The sequence below is a fragment of the Periplaneta americana genome, chromosome 3 (assembly GCF_040183065.1).
Source record: "Periplaneta americana isolate PAMFEO1 chromosome 3, P.americana_PAMFEO1_priV1, whole genome shotgun sequence".
Classification (NCBI taxonomy): Eukaryota; Metazoa; Arthropoda; class Insecta; order Blattodea; family Blattidae; genus Periplaneta; species Periplaneta americana.
The window spans coordinates 125,592,754-125,605,952 of record NC_091119.1 but is presented as its reverse complement, the minus strand read 5'-3'; the positions used below and the strand labels follow the sequence as shown (position 1 = coordinate 125,605,952).

Sequence of the window (13,199 nt, the reverse complement as noted above, 5' to 3'; positions counted from 1 at the left end):
TATGTTCTGATTGATAGATTGCTGCAGTGATACTATTTGCGGTACAGTCAGTTACAACGCCAATCTGATTATTACTTTGTATTGTACAATATGCATTCCGCTTCCGTTTGAAAAATATTACAGTACATTAAGTTTGATATTTAATACCGTAACAAGAAATGTTTTATTCCTATAACAATATATTCGCCTCAAGCACTCCTGCCACCACACGTCATTGTCTGTTGTTTAATTCTTCTACTAATATCAATATAATTGAAAGCTTGTCATAAAATGCAAAACTTACCGATGTTCTAGTCGCTGCTACTTTCACGAGGAAGCCTTACTCCCAAATCAGAATCACTGGAAGAAGAGTCGTTTCCGATGTTAATAATTAAACTGTCCACACATGGTCCACTTTTGCATCGAGTTCCCACATCCCCTACTCTTCAGAAATCACATGTCTGATATCATGTTGTCATACCTCTTGTAAGGCAGCGTGGACAAGCTCCTGCACCTCGCGTAATTTGAACGTCCAACTACTCTCTTTTCCCCATTTCTTAACGGTTTATCCTTAGAACGTTTGATAATATCACTCGGTCCTGCCATTGTCACTGCGACTAGATCAGCCATAATCACACAGTGTTCTAGGCAAGCGATACGACACGTAGTGCACTACCGGTACTACTGCGAACTGACTATCCGTTATAAATGAGGGAAGATGCAAATACTCAGAATTCATATTATTGATTACAATTATATCAGTGAATTAACCATTGTGTAAGATATTTATTTCCGTATCACATACGTTTCAATAGGTTGTAGCAAGTTTGCGCCACAGCTAAAAATATTTACGGATATTTTGGTTTAAAATACAAGTTAAATTATTGTGGTCTAACAAGTAAGTACACGATTAGTATGATCAGCTGTAGTAAGTTTCTCATCCAAGTATAATCGTTTGCAGGTGCCTCATCGTTGACTTGCCAAAGTAAACGACCGTACTTCTTATGGAGACTGGCTTGATCTTGGGTATCTCTTCGCGGCGAGGGGTTGAGAGGGGTGTTGTCCAGCGTGGATTTTAAGCTGTTGATAAACGAACGGAGAGGTAAACGAGCTTTGAAAATGGAAACTGATAGCAGTAGCTCGTGAGTGACAATGAATGAGTCAGACAGAACATGCCCGCCCTGCGACTGCAGTTAGGCGCGAAAACAAGTTTGTTTTTTATGGTAGAGGGTGAGCTTGTATTTTATTGGTATTTTTGCTTTCCGTTTCATTGCAGTTACTTGAGTCGAGTTGGTTGAGAGGACGTTGTGGCGCGAAAGAAACTGTTTTAATAAATTGTGTTGTTTGTGTTATTCTACTATATTAAATAGACCCTAGTTAAGATGAATACAATTGAGTCTTTAATAGAACATCCATTTTCATCGCGCAGCTTAGAAGAGAAGTGTGAGATTACTTGGTAGGTCGACTCCGAACCTTGAAATTTCGCAGTGAGTGAAAACCAAAACCAGGTCGTTTAATAGAAAATTCAATTCTAACGCATACGAGAAGTTTCAGTGGTTATGTGACTGTGAAATAAAATCTTTGTCCTGTTTTCCTTGTGTTTTGTTCGGAGGAGAGTAGGAAAACACCTTTCAGCCTCTGAAGTCTCATAGGGATTATTAGTAAAATTTCTAGTAATTCTGTACACTCGCCGAAGGTTGAACATAAATTGTTGTCTCTGAAAAATTCCATTAGAGACACAGCCTGAAATCTTTCTGAACTCGTCAGTGCCATAAATAACTGAAAGTGCAGTGCGAATATTCCTTTTATTTATGGACGGATACGCTCTAATGACACTACGAAGAGATTCTTCTGGGAAAACATTATGGAAATAGGTGAGTTTTTTGCAAATTTTTGCGACTGTAGCATGATAGGCCTAATATTTTGTAGTAAGAAAGTAAACGAACAAAATTTTGAAGCACCAGCCGCCACTGGTTTCAAATGTATATATCTGTATGAGAACAGAGACGAAAGACGCTAAACAAAAGGAAACTATTTTCTTCGAAAGCATTGTAGGTGATGCGGCCAGGCCTCAATCAATAGTGCTTCTAACCATGTGCTTCTATTTACGTTGCTTTTTTCTTATGATGGACGGAGATTAGCTACATATTACACTAATCAGACTTCAGATATTATATTAATTAGTAATTATTGTTACATTATTTATGTGTGAATGTTGTGATATCCATATAATACGTGAGTTGCAATATGAATTTGAATTGAATGTTGAATTGTGATTAATGTGATATATACGTAATTAATTTAATGAACTATAATATGTGAATTGTTAATTAACTGTTACATGATTCATGTGGTGCTTTCGTTATTATGAGATCTATGTGACAAGTTTTCGTGTGATTGATCTGTGATCTATGTGAAACGATCTCGTGTGGTTATTGTAATATGACTGAAAAAAAAAATGTGTACTTTTTTGTGTTTGTTATAACAATAAAATTGTTCTCATGTAATTAATGTGACACATTTGATGTGATATGGTTGATATGACGCAAATTTGTGTGACTGACGCGATGGGCTTGATATAATTTGATTTGTGACATGATTCTTGTGATTTGATTATGCGATTGATGTAACACAGGTCTATCCACGTAACATGTGATGTATATGATACGACCATAATTATGCGATGCGATGCAGTAAATATAAAATGCATGACGTGTGTCGCACACATGCACTCCTATGTTTGGTGTATCACACAAAGCAGAAAGTGACGCGAGTTAACGATAAATACGACGACCTGTCTGAAAGCAGAGTTCCCAGATTGAGCCACGAACCCCGGCCCCTCAAGTTGACATTCGCTTTTATAGGTGGCGGGCTTAATGAGCTGTCGAACGAGTTCATGTGCCCCATTGACTGGAACTGAATAGCGCGCACCCACGTGGCCGGCCGCTTCTCCACCCCTCCCCCCGATCCGATCCGAGCAAAACAAACGGTGCAAACCGTCGCCGCTCGCCCAGACCTCTTTTGTGTGTCCGCATCCATACCTTGTAAAACTATTGTGCTCTTACTGTGTAAAGAGAATTCCCCGGTGGAGGAAATGGATCTAGCTCCTCTACCGTGTGGTGGAACTTGATTTCAGTGTAGAACTGTAGAATAATTTTATTGTCGGGAACCTAAAAGGACATTTTGACAGCAAGGATAATTTTTCCTTCCGTTGGAAAAGTTAGAGTGTTCGCTGGGAACCAAGTTCCTCGATTTCCTTGTAAAGGAACTCTTTATAACAGCTTGCGCTACTGACGGAAGTTTTCTGGGAATCTAAACTTTTCAATTTTATTTATTTATTTATTTATTTATTTATTTATTTATTTATTTATTTATTTATTTATTTATTTATTTATTTATTTTTATTGCTAGTCAGTTTGAAATGAATACAACTTAATACAATGTAAAATAAACTAGCCCACTCCTGAATGAGCAATTGAGAGTGAATACAGATTAAATAGTGTTTAATATGTTTAAAACCAAACTATAAATCCAATACAATTTTTTTTATTAATTTGGAGAGGATTCGTGGTTAAAATTATATTAGAATAAAATTTGTTTAATAATCTGGGTCCTTGACTCATGCTATGATAAAAAAAATGCATTGGTTTTTACATTTTGGTTCAGACAAACGCAGAGAATTCATATTTTTAGTTCTATATTTATGTATATACCTTTCAAAGTTATTCAGATTTTTGTGAAAATATTTTAATAAAATAAAATAATAAATTCGTTTAATGTCGAAAACTTTGAAATGTTTAAACAACAATTCAGTAGAGTAATCTTTCTGCTTTTTTAAACAAATTTTTAATACTTTTTTCTGTAGTAAAATTAACGGATGAAGTTTGAATTTATAAGTTCCACCCCAACCTATACCACCATATATAAATATCGATTGAAATAATGCTAAATAAATTATACGTAAACAGTTAATTGACAAAATATTTCTTAGAACAACAAAGTAATATAATGTTTTACGTAATTTATTACATATAATATAATGAATATTACGAGTATTATTCCATTTCAAATGATTATCAATAATTATACCTAAGTATTTAACCTCATTAACTTCATTAATAACTGAACAATTGCAATTTATATCGGAACAATCAAAATTATGCATTTTAATTTTTAGTGTAGATGAATTGGCTTATTACCAATTGCTGAGAGATTTACGGTGAATAGTTTTGTAATGCTTCGATTTGTACTGTACTGATAATTCTACAATTAATCATTTCATAATTTCCCTATTAATTCTTTCATTTCTGAAATATATATATTCTTCTTTATTCCAAGGATAAGTTAGATTATTCACACATCCACCTTCCAACCAGCCAGTCAGGCACTCATCAATACTTCTATTCTACGAAAAATACAGCCATGTATTTCAATTTATTTAACCAAACCAACCAACTATTTATACCTCCTTCCATTCTCCAATCAACCATTCACTGACACATCAATCTATTCAAACAATCGAGCATTCCTTTTTCCAGTCATTCTACAATCAACTAGTCGCCCATTCATCATTCAATTCAAACAATCAACCATTCATTCTGCAACCAACCAACCTTTTTTTCCATCCAACAACTAAATATTTCTTCATCTAGCTAATCTACAACCAACCATTCACCTTCAACTCAACCAAACGTCCACTCACAATCCATTAAAACGAACAAGCTATTATTCTTCTGTCTAGTTAATCTGCAACCAACCATTAACCCATTCATTCTTCAATTCAACCAAACAACCAACCATCCACTCATCCATCCATTCTTCCAAACAATCTATCATTCCTTTACTTATCTATTCTACAACCATCTATTCACCCATTCATTCTCTAATTCAACCAACCATCCACTCATATATCCATCCATCCAAACAACCTATTATTCCCTTTCCTATCTATTCTACAACCAATCATTCACCCATTAATACTTCAATTCAACCAAACAATCAATCATTCACTCATCCATCCAACCATCAGTCCAAAAAACAACCGATTATTCCTTCACTTATCTATTTTACAACCAACTCTTCACCCATTCATCTTTCAATTCAACCAAACAACCAGTCATCCATTGTGTAACTAACCCAACCTAATCGAACAACCATTAGCATCCATCCATCTATCCAACCAACCAAAGAGTTAACCATTGATTTCTTAATTCATCCATTCATTTTCCAATCAACTATCATACATTCTTCCGCTTAAACAGCCAACCATTCATTCTTCCGCCTATCCTATTCAACTTAACATTCATCCATCCATCCACTAGCCAAGCAGTCCCCAACCATCCGTGATTCCAAATTCAAGACCAGCCGGGAGTAATATTATAGGACATGGGATACTGAGTATGGCTTCCTTCGAGTGGCAAATCGAGCTGGAAGACTCTTGTCTTTTATTACATACTTGCTTACAAATGGCTTTTAAAGAACCAGGAGGTTCATTGCCACCCTCATGTAAGTCCGCCATCGGTCCCTATCCTGAGCAAGATTAATCCACCTACCATCATATCCCACATTCATCAAGTCCACTTTAATATTATCCTCCCATCTACGTCTCGGTTTCACCAAAGTTATTTTTCCCTCAGGTCTCCCAACAAACATTCCATACGCATTTCTGAATTCACCCATACGTGTTACATGCCCTGTTAATCTGAAACGTCTGGATTTAATGTTCCTGATGCTGAAACTGATCAGGAAGACGAAAAGGAATTGGTTGGGTCACTGGCTAGAAGAAACTGCCTACTGAAGGATGCACTGGAAGAAATGGTGAATCGGAGAAGAGTTCGGAAGAAGATATCAGATGATAGACGACATTAAAAAATATGGATCATATAAGGGGACAAAGAGGATGGCAGAAGATAGGAAAGATTGGAGAAAGCTGGGTTTGCAGTGAAAGACCTGCCCTTGGGCAGAACACTAAATGATGAATGAAATGAATTATGTTAGGTGGAGAATGCAATGCGTGCAGTTCTCTTTTGTGTAACTTCCTCCATTCTCCTGTAACTTCATCTAACTTAGCCTCAAATATTTTCCTAAGTATCTTATTCTCGAACATCCTCAACCTCTGTGTTCCTCTCTCAAAGTGAGAGTCAAAGTTTCTCAACGATACAGAACAACTGGTAATATAACTGTTTTATAAATTCTAACTTTCAGTTTTTTTGAAACCAGACTGAATGACAAAATTTCTCAACTGAATAATAGCAGGCATTTCACATATTTATTTTGGTTTAATTTCCTCTCGAGTGCCATTTGTATTTGTTAGTGTTTCTCTAGATATTTGAATGTTTACATCTCTTCAAAAGGTAAATTTCCAATTTTTATACTTCCATTTCGTAGTATATTCTGGTCACGAGACATAATCATATACTTTGTCTTTTCGGGATTTACTTTCAAACCTATTTCGTTACTTGCTTGAAGTAAAATTCCAGTGTTTCCCCTAATAGTTTTTACTTATATAGATAACAGACAGAACGTTCGAGATAGATGGATAGCAAATTATAATCCTGCATTCGCCTTTGCAAGTGGGGAAAACCCTCAAAAAGCACAACCATATTTGGCGGCTTCGGGATTTGAACTCGGACATTCTGAATGCGAGTCCGTCTAGATCTCCATGTTTGCATAGTCTAACTTGGTTTGACTTTCAAATTTAAAGTTAAACCTCATAAAATAAGGAATAGATTTTACAACACATTTATCTGCAGACGATTAGGTCGTTAATGTAGACAGTGAAGATTTTACATAAAGCTGTCCATAAACAAAATAATGTAGGCACTTGTAAATCATGTAGTTAAAAAATAGAGAAAACAAAAGTGCAGGCTTTCAGAAAGTCAAACAAATTTGTACAATAATATTGTTAGAAGTAGTGTGGTCTCTCCTTTTAAATAGATCTAGGCATATCTAGAATGGGAATTGATGCGCGACTGCACAAAGCTGAAGGTAAGATACTCGTTAATATCGTTTTTCTACTCTTGTAGAGACAAAATAGTTCACATAAGCTAGTATGTTCTGAAATATATTTTTATAAATTATTTTTAATACACTAGTATTATAAACAGTCTTCATTGTAAGTCAAAATCATTCACAATATGCCACTTTATTATATCAGTGCCGTAAAACATTATCGTACCAACTAAAACGTCATGACTTCTATTATGGCGGCATAACTCGTGCCATAAAATTAATATTACGAAACGATATTCTGTGCTATAATATTTAATCATCATTTTTGCCATAGCACCACTTTCTTCATAGGCCATGATATCAAACAACCCGTTATTACAAATATGAAGTTTTATTTCTTTATTAACAGTTTTAAAATGCTGTCTTATAAAAAAAAACTTGTTTCCTAAACATTTACACATGGAATAAAGTACAGTATTATTAACTAGTTTCATAATGTACTATTATATAGAATAATATAATAGCCTATATGTGTATGGATGTGTGTATATTTGCATGTAATTGCTAGGATACTAAAACTGGAATAACACTATTGCTGTAAATTTTATTTTTATGTCCATAATACTTGTACAATTACATAAAAATTAAATTATTTCGCTTCCTCTAACTTAATTTGACTATAGAAACTCTGCCTATATATTCAACTTCCATTACAAATTTATGTAGGCCTACATATAATCATGACTAAATGGAAGTTGAATGCTGGCGCGTATATCGAAGTAGTGACGAGGAACAAAAAGAAAATTGGGAAAGGAAGAAGTGGAGAGTGACAGAAATAGATAGGAAAGCTATCTGATAACCGTCAGCAGACAGGGTGACAGACAGGGCAATTGTGATAACTTGGCGAAGGGAGGGAAATTCTGCACGCTTTTCTGAACAAGACGAACGACGCGCACTTTTTTCTTAAAGTAAACCTAATAAATGTACAGGAACTCAACCTGAAAACAAAAAGTAGTCCATAAATAATGGTGTATTGGTTAACTCTTGAAGGCTATTCTGCGCAAGAACCTCTTACAATAATGTTAATTACTGCGTTATGTATGTATGTATGTATGTACGTATGTATATGTAGGGTGATCATACGTCCTCTTTTGTCCGCACATGTCCTCTTTTTTAGGCCTTTGTCCGGGGTCGGGGTGGATTTTTAAAAATCAAGAAATGTCCTCCTTTTCGTAACTTGTATGTCTGATATTTTGAAATTCTCTAATTTGACGCCTTTTTCAAGTATTTTGCCTGTAGGTGGAAGTAGCATAGACGGAATATATTCTTTGCAAACGATCGGACTTCCATACATAATGCAGCTAACTCTAAAATCATTATTAACTTTCATCATAATTATTTTATCATAAACAAGATATTAACATACTTTTAAGTATGATATATGCCTAAATTCGTACTGTAGTTATTTTGTAATAAAATAGATATTGACGTAATTTGAAGTATAGGCCTAAACCTAAATCTAAATACATATTTTCTGTCCTCTTTTTTCGAACAATGTCCTCTTTTTTTTTTTTTAAACTTTGTGTCCTCTTCTTTATCGATGTCAATCTGGTTACCGTATGTATGTATGTATGTATGCATGCATGTATGCGTATATGTAGCCTATGTGTATATGTGTGTAGCCTATACATAGGTTGACCGGGCTAGAGATATACATACATAAATAACAGTGTATAATGAGAGAATTGTACGCTATAGTTTTGTAACTTAAGCGCAATCAATATAAATCTCTCCGAGAATCATACTATCACACTTGCAAAGTCATTGTTGCGTCACCAACCGCGCAAGCGCAAAAACGGAATGAGGATATAGGCTATGATGCAGGTCTGACAGAATGGGCGATTTATCGAAATTTAGACCACATAAGGGTACGCACACAAATAAAGCAGGTTTCCCTCTTTCAGGTTGCCGGCGCCGACAAGCGCTTATCCGCACCAAGAAGTTCTGCATGTTAACTACTGTTCTCCAACCAAGAAATTAACCGTGAAAGGAATGTGCTTACTATTGCGTCATCTATTGGAGCGAAGTATATAGATCATACCTGCACAAACAGCGCTCAACGAGCGCGCGCGCTCTTTTGGAGCGGGAGAGCTGTGTTTTCCGCTCGCCGAATCGGAGAGGAAGATAAGTCAGAATGACAAGACTTGCTATAGGTAGAGGAGAGGGAAACGACCACCCAGCTATCTAGTGGAGTGCAGTGCGTATTCTCAGTAACTGTTTCACGTTGTTCTACTGCTACAGTACGGTATGGAGGAATCTAAAAGACGGAAAAGTAGTGATCAGGCAAATTCTTTCAAAATTGCATGGGAAAATGCTTATTTTTTCATAGCTGCTGGAGTAAATACTCAGTGCTTTATCTGCCACAACATTTTGAAACGTAGAAAGAAACATAACATAATGCGTCATTACGAGTCCAGACATAAAGATACTAAAGATATTAATCTTCAACAATTTTAATATCTCTCTTCAGGGAAAAGGCCAGCTCAGTGTTGATATGTTGAATAAATTACGGGATTTCAGTCGTAAACTTACACTTTTCGTAAGTCAGTTTCGGGAAGGTAATATGGCTTACTTTCGAACCATAGAAACTGCTCGTGATGAAGCCATGTGAAACGATTATGTGCAAATATTAATTGAAATTCAAAATGAATTTAATTCTAGGTTCCAAGATCTTGTCTTAAGGTCCACACCTGTGGAGTAACGGTTACCCGCGTCTAGCCGCGAAACAAGGTGGCCCGGGTTCGATTCCCGGGTCAAGTTACCTGGTTGAGGTTTTTCCGGAGTTTTCCCTCAACTCAGTATGAGCAAACGCTGAGTAACTTTCGGTGTTGGACTCCGGACTCATTTCACCGGCATTATCACCTTCTTCTCATTCAGACGCTAAATAACATAAGTTGTTGATAAAGCGTCGTAAAATAACCTACTAAAAATATTGTCTTAATTGGAAAGAAGTTTAAAGTTATCATAATAAATTCTTCAACACCAGTTGAAACAATGTCATATAAGTTACAGGTGGGCCTGGTTGGCGCAGTCGGTATAGCGCTGGCCTTCTATGCCCGAGGTTGCGGGTTCGATTCCGGGTCAGGTCGATTGCATTTAAATGTGCTCATATAGCCTCGGCAGTTGCGAGCGTCGTTAAATAAAACATAACATTTAACGATTTACAGCTCGGATTTATTGATCTTCAATGTGGCCTAAGGGCTAAAGATCGTTTGAATAATACTACTAGCCTGGTTGAGTTTTACAAGACTAAACATTAGCAATAATATCCACGACTACACAGGCTGGCTGTGAAAATGATTGCTATGTTTGGCTCAACATTTATATTTGTGAGCAACTGTTTTCTATAATCAACTTTAATAAAGGCAGACATCGAACATCTGTAACTGATGTTTCATTACGATCAGTAGGCTACTGTTCCTTTCAGTTGCCAACAGCATAAAACGTCGTTTTCATGTACTGATAAATAAAAATATAACAAAATGATAGTGTACATTTAAGTAGGTATAAAATTTATATTATTTCTGTAAAATAAATATTTCTGTATTAGTTAATAATAGTCCAAGATAGTTTTGCAAACACTGAACGGGAATTCATTTCATAAACACTCGTATTAGTACTTCCTTTTATGTATATTTTGTACGCGATCACCCCTTCTTCCAGTCCACCCTATACTGAGCGCAGCTATATCTGCATTCCGCTCATGAGCTGTGAGGCGGCTCGGAGAGCGGAAACCTTGTGCAGGCCTGATATAGATAATATTACCGTTATAACGTCAGTTTAAAAACATGCGCTCTTCTGCATATGTTATTTCCTATATGGAGGGATTAAAAGACCAGGGGCCATATTCATACACATTCTTAGCGTGGACTTCCGGTGGATGATCAGCGAACTAACGTTTTTCGTATTCATAAACCAGTGTTAGCGATAAGATATGATATGAATCCTGTACAAGTAATCAGTCGGTAGCCGGGGCTAGTTTAGCACACTCGTGGCGCGGGCTAGCAAAAAGTCTATGAATAGCACCCTAAAAGATTAATCGTGGTCTAATTTTGTAACTAGGGTAGTATAAATATGTGTATCAGTGTTATCGTTCGTGCTTTGAGAGTTAACCAATGGAAATGCATGTACCCACGCGTGTGACCTTATGACATCAACATTCATTCACAGCATTACCCTTCTGGGTCTCATTCCCCTGAGACTTTCTCCTGAATGGAGTACAGTAATGAGTTCCGAACAGAAAGGACACGTACGAGTGCAACAAGCGGCTACAAATTCACCGGAATGCAAGGTCACTGTTGCTGCATCCGCCCTTCAAGCGCAGAAACGAAAGGAAGACAGATTATACATCAGTCGTTTTCTTGTCAGTCGAGATGTGGACGCCTCAAAGTGCAATGAGTGCTCTGGTTTGCAGAATTTAGCCAGTTACACGTATTCAATGGCGTGCAAGAAGGGAATGGAATGTGGATCCTCCAAGACGCAAATCCATTTACGAGTGGGATAACACTCCACGAGAGACTGGAAGCTTGATTTAAAAAGGGGGGGGGACATCTTAAAAAGCATGTGACCGAAGATATTGTGGATGAGATGCGTCAGCCATTCGTTAGAGGCCCACATAGCCTGTCTAACAGCAGGGAATTGAAAGTTCCTCGCTCCACAGTTCACGACATTCTTCCCAGTGTCTCCGTGTGCTTGGTTACAAGTTCCAACTCCATCATCTTAAACCTGATGATTGCCATAAAAGAGCTAATTTCGGTATATTGCCAAACCGATGATTGCACTTTACGCTGTGACGTCCACATCTCGACTGACAAGGAATGAATGAATTCAGGGTTGCCAGATTGTGATGAGTACTATTTGCCGATTTGCGAGTTTGCATGTAGCCCAAATTCGTCTTAAAAACTAATAATAATCGGCAAAAGTATCTATATTTTTCACGTTAGTGAATAATCAGTACAGTGTACAATAATTGCATTCTATACTTTTACTTTAAAAACAGTTCAAGTATCTGCAGATACACATTTGTCAAAGACCTCGCTGTAAATTTGATATAACCTCATCTTCAAAATAGAATCCATATCTCTAATTTGAGAGATGATTTTAAGATACAGTAACAATTCAGAATATCCTGGCACGTAAGTCACAGAATGGAGAAGAGAAGCAACAGTCAGAGAAAAGTGACAAAATGGATTGAAAAAGAAAAGTAGTCTTTGTCCTTACCATAAAAACACAGAGTGTATATATATAAGTGTATAAATTGTGACAGACCGAGCTGCCTGGAATGTTTCAGAAAAATATGTCTTAAGTATATACCGGAATAAAATATATAAATCTGAAACGTTCTTGGTTCATTAATTTTAAATTTACTGCTGCATAACATACTCGATGAAAATAACGAAAGAACCGTTAAAAATGAAAATGTCATTTTTAACTCTAAATAATAAAATAATGTTCCATTTTCCTAAATATGTGCTTATTTTGGCCCTATGACAATTTAAAACCACCGAAGACGAACTTAGAGAGACCAACGCGTACGTGAAGCTGCAGCCTTTTAAACTGACAGTTGTCATTCTGACATACTTTGTTCTTCATTCTAACTAATTTTACTTTTCATTCAGTTCATATTTCAATGTTATGTACGAGAAAATGTGTGGTAGACCTGAATAGGAAGGAAGGATTTCAATAGTATATAATATCATGCATGCTGTACCTTAATACTTGTTTTCTTGATTATAATTATTTTCAACATTTCGTAACATTCGAAATGCTCTAATGAATGCAGTTTTTCTCCAATCTCAGTGCAATTTTGCACAGAGGTCCACAAAAGCATGTGAAGTAAACTGGCACGTGTTTTCTTCTGCTATTGAAAGTTTTCAAATACCCATGTGATAAGTTTTAAAAAATTGAAAAATTAACAACTAAAAGGATAATTTTTTTCTCAAAAAGTAATTGGAAAAATATGAAAAAAGATGCGTCATATTTTACATACATCTATCAGGAATAAATTAAATATAAATTTACAGAAAAATTATGTAAACTTTGACAATTAGGACAATTAAAATTCAGTATTAAAAAACAACAAAAATTAATTATAAGTAAAGTAATTGGTATATCAAAATGAAAGCTTGGGTATTGCATGTCCATATTGTAAGAAATATTGTGGTAAAAGTTTCATATTAATTGATGTAAAATGTAGAAGTTAGAAATTT

General features: G+C 35.9%; 1 protein-coding gene across 1 annotated transcript in view; it reads right to left on the bottom strand.

Moving 5' to 3' along the window:
* Positions 1–13,199, bottom strand: part of smog (G-protein coupled receptor 158 smog) — a 426,301-nt gene that overhangs the window by 400,260 nt on the left and 12,842 nt on the right. The gene's annotated exons all lie outside the window — the stretch shown is intronic.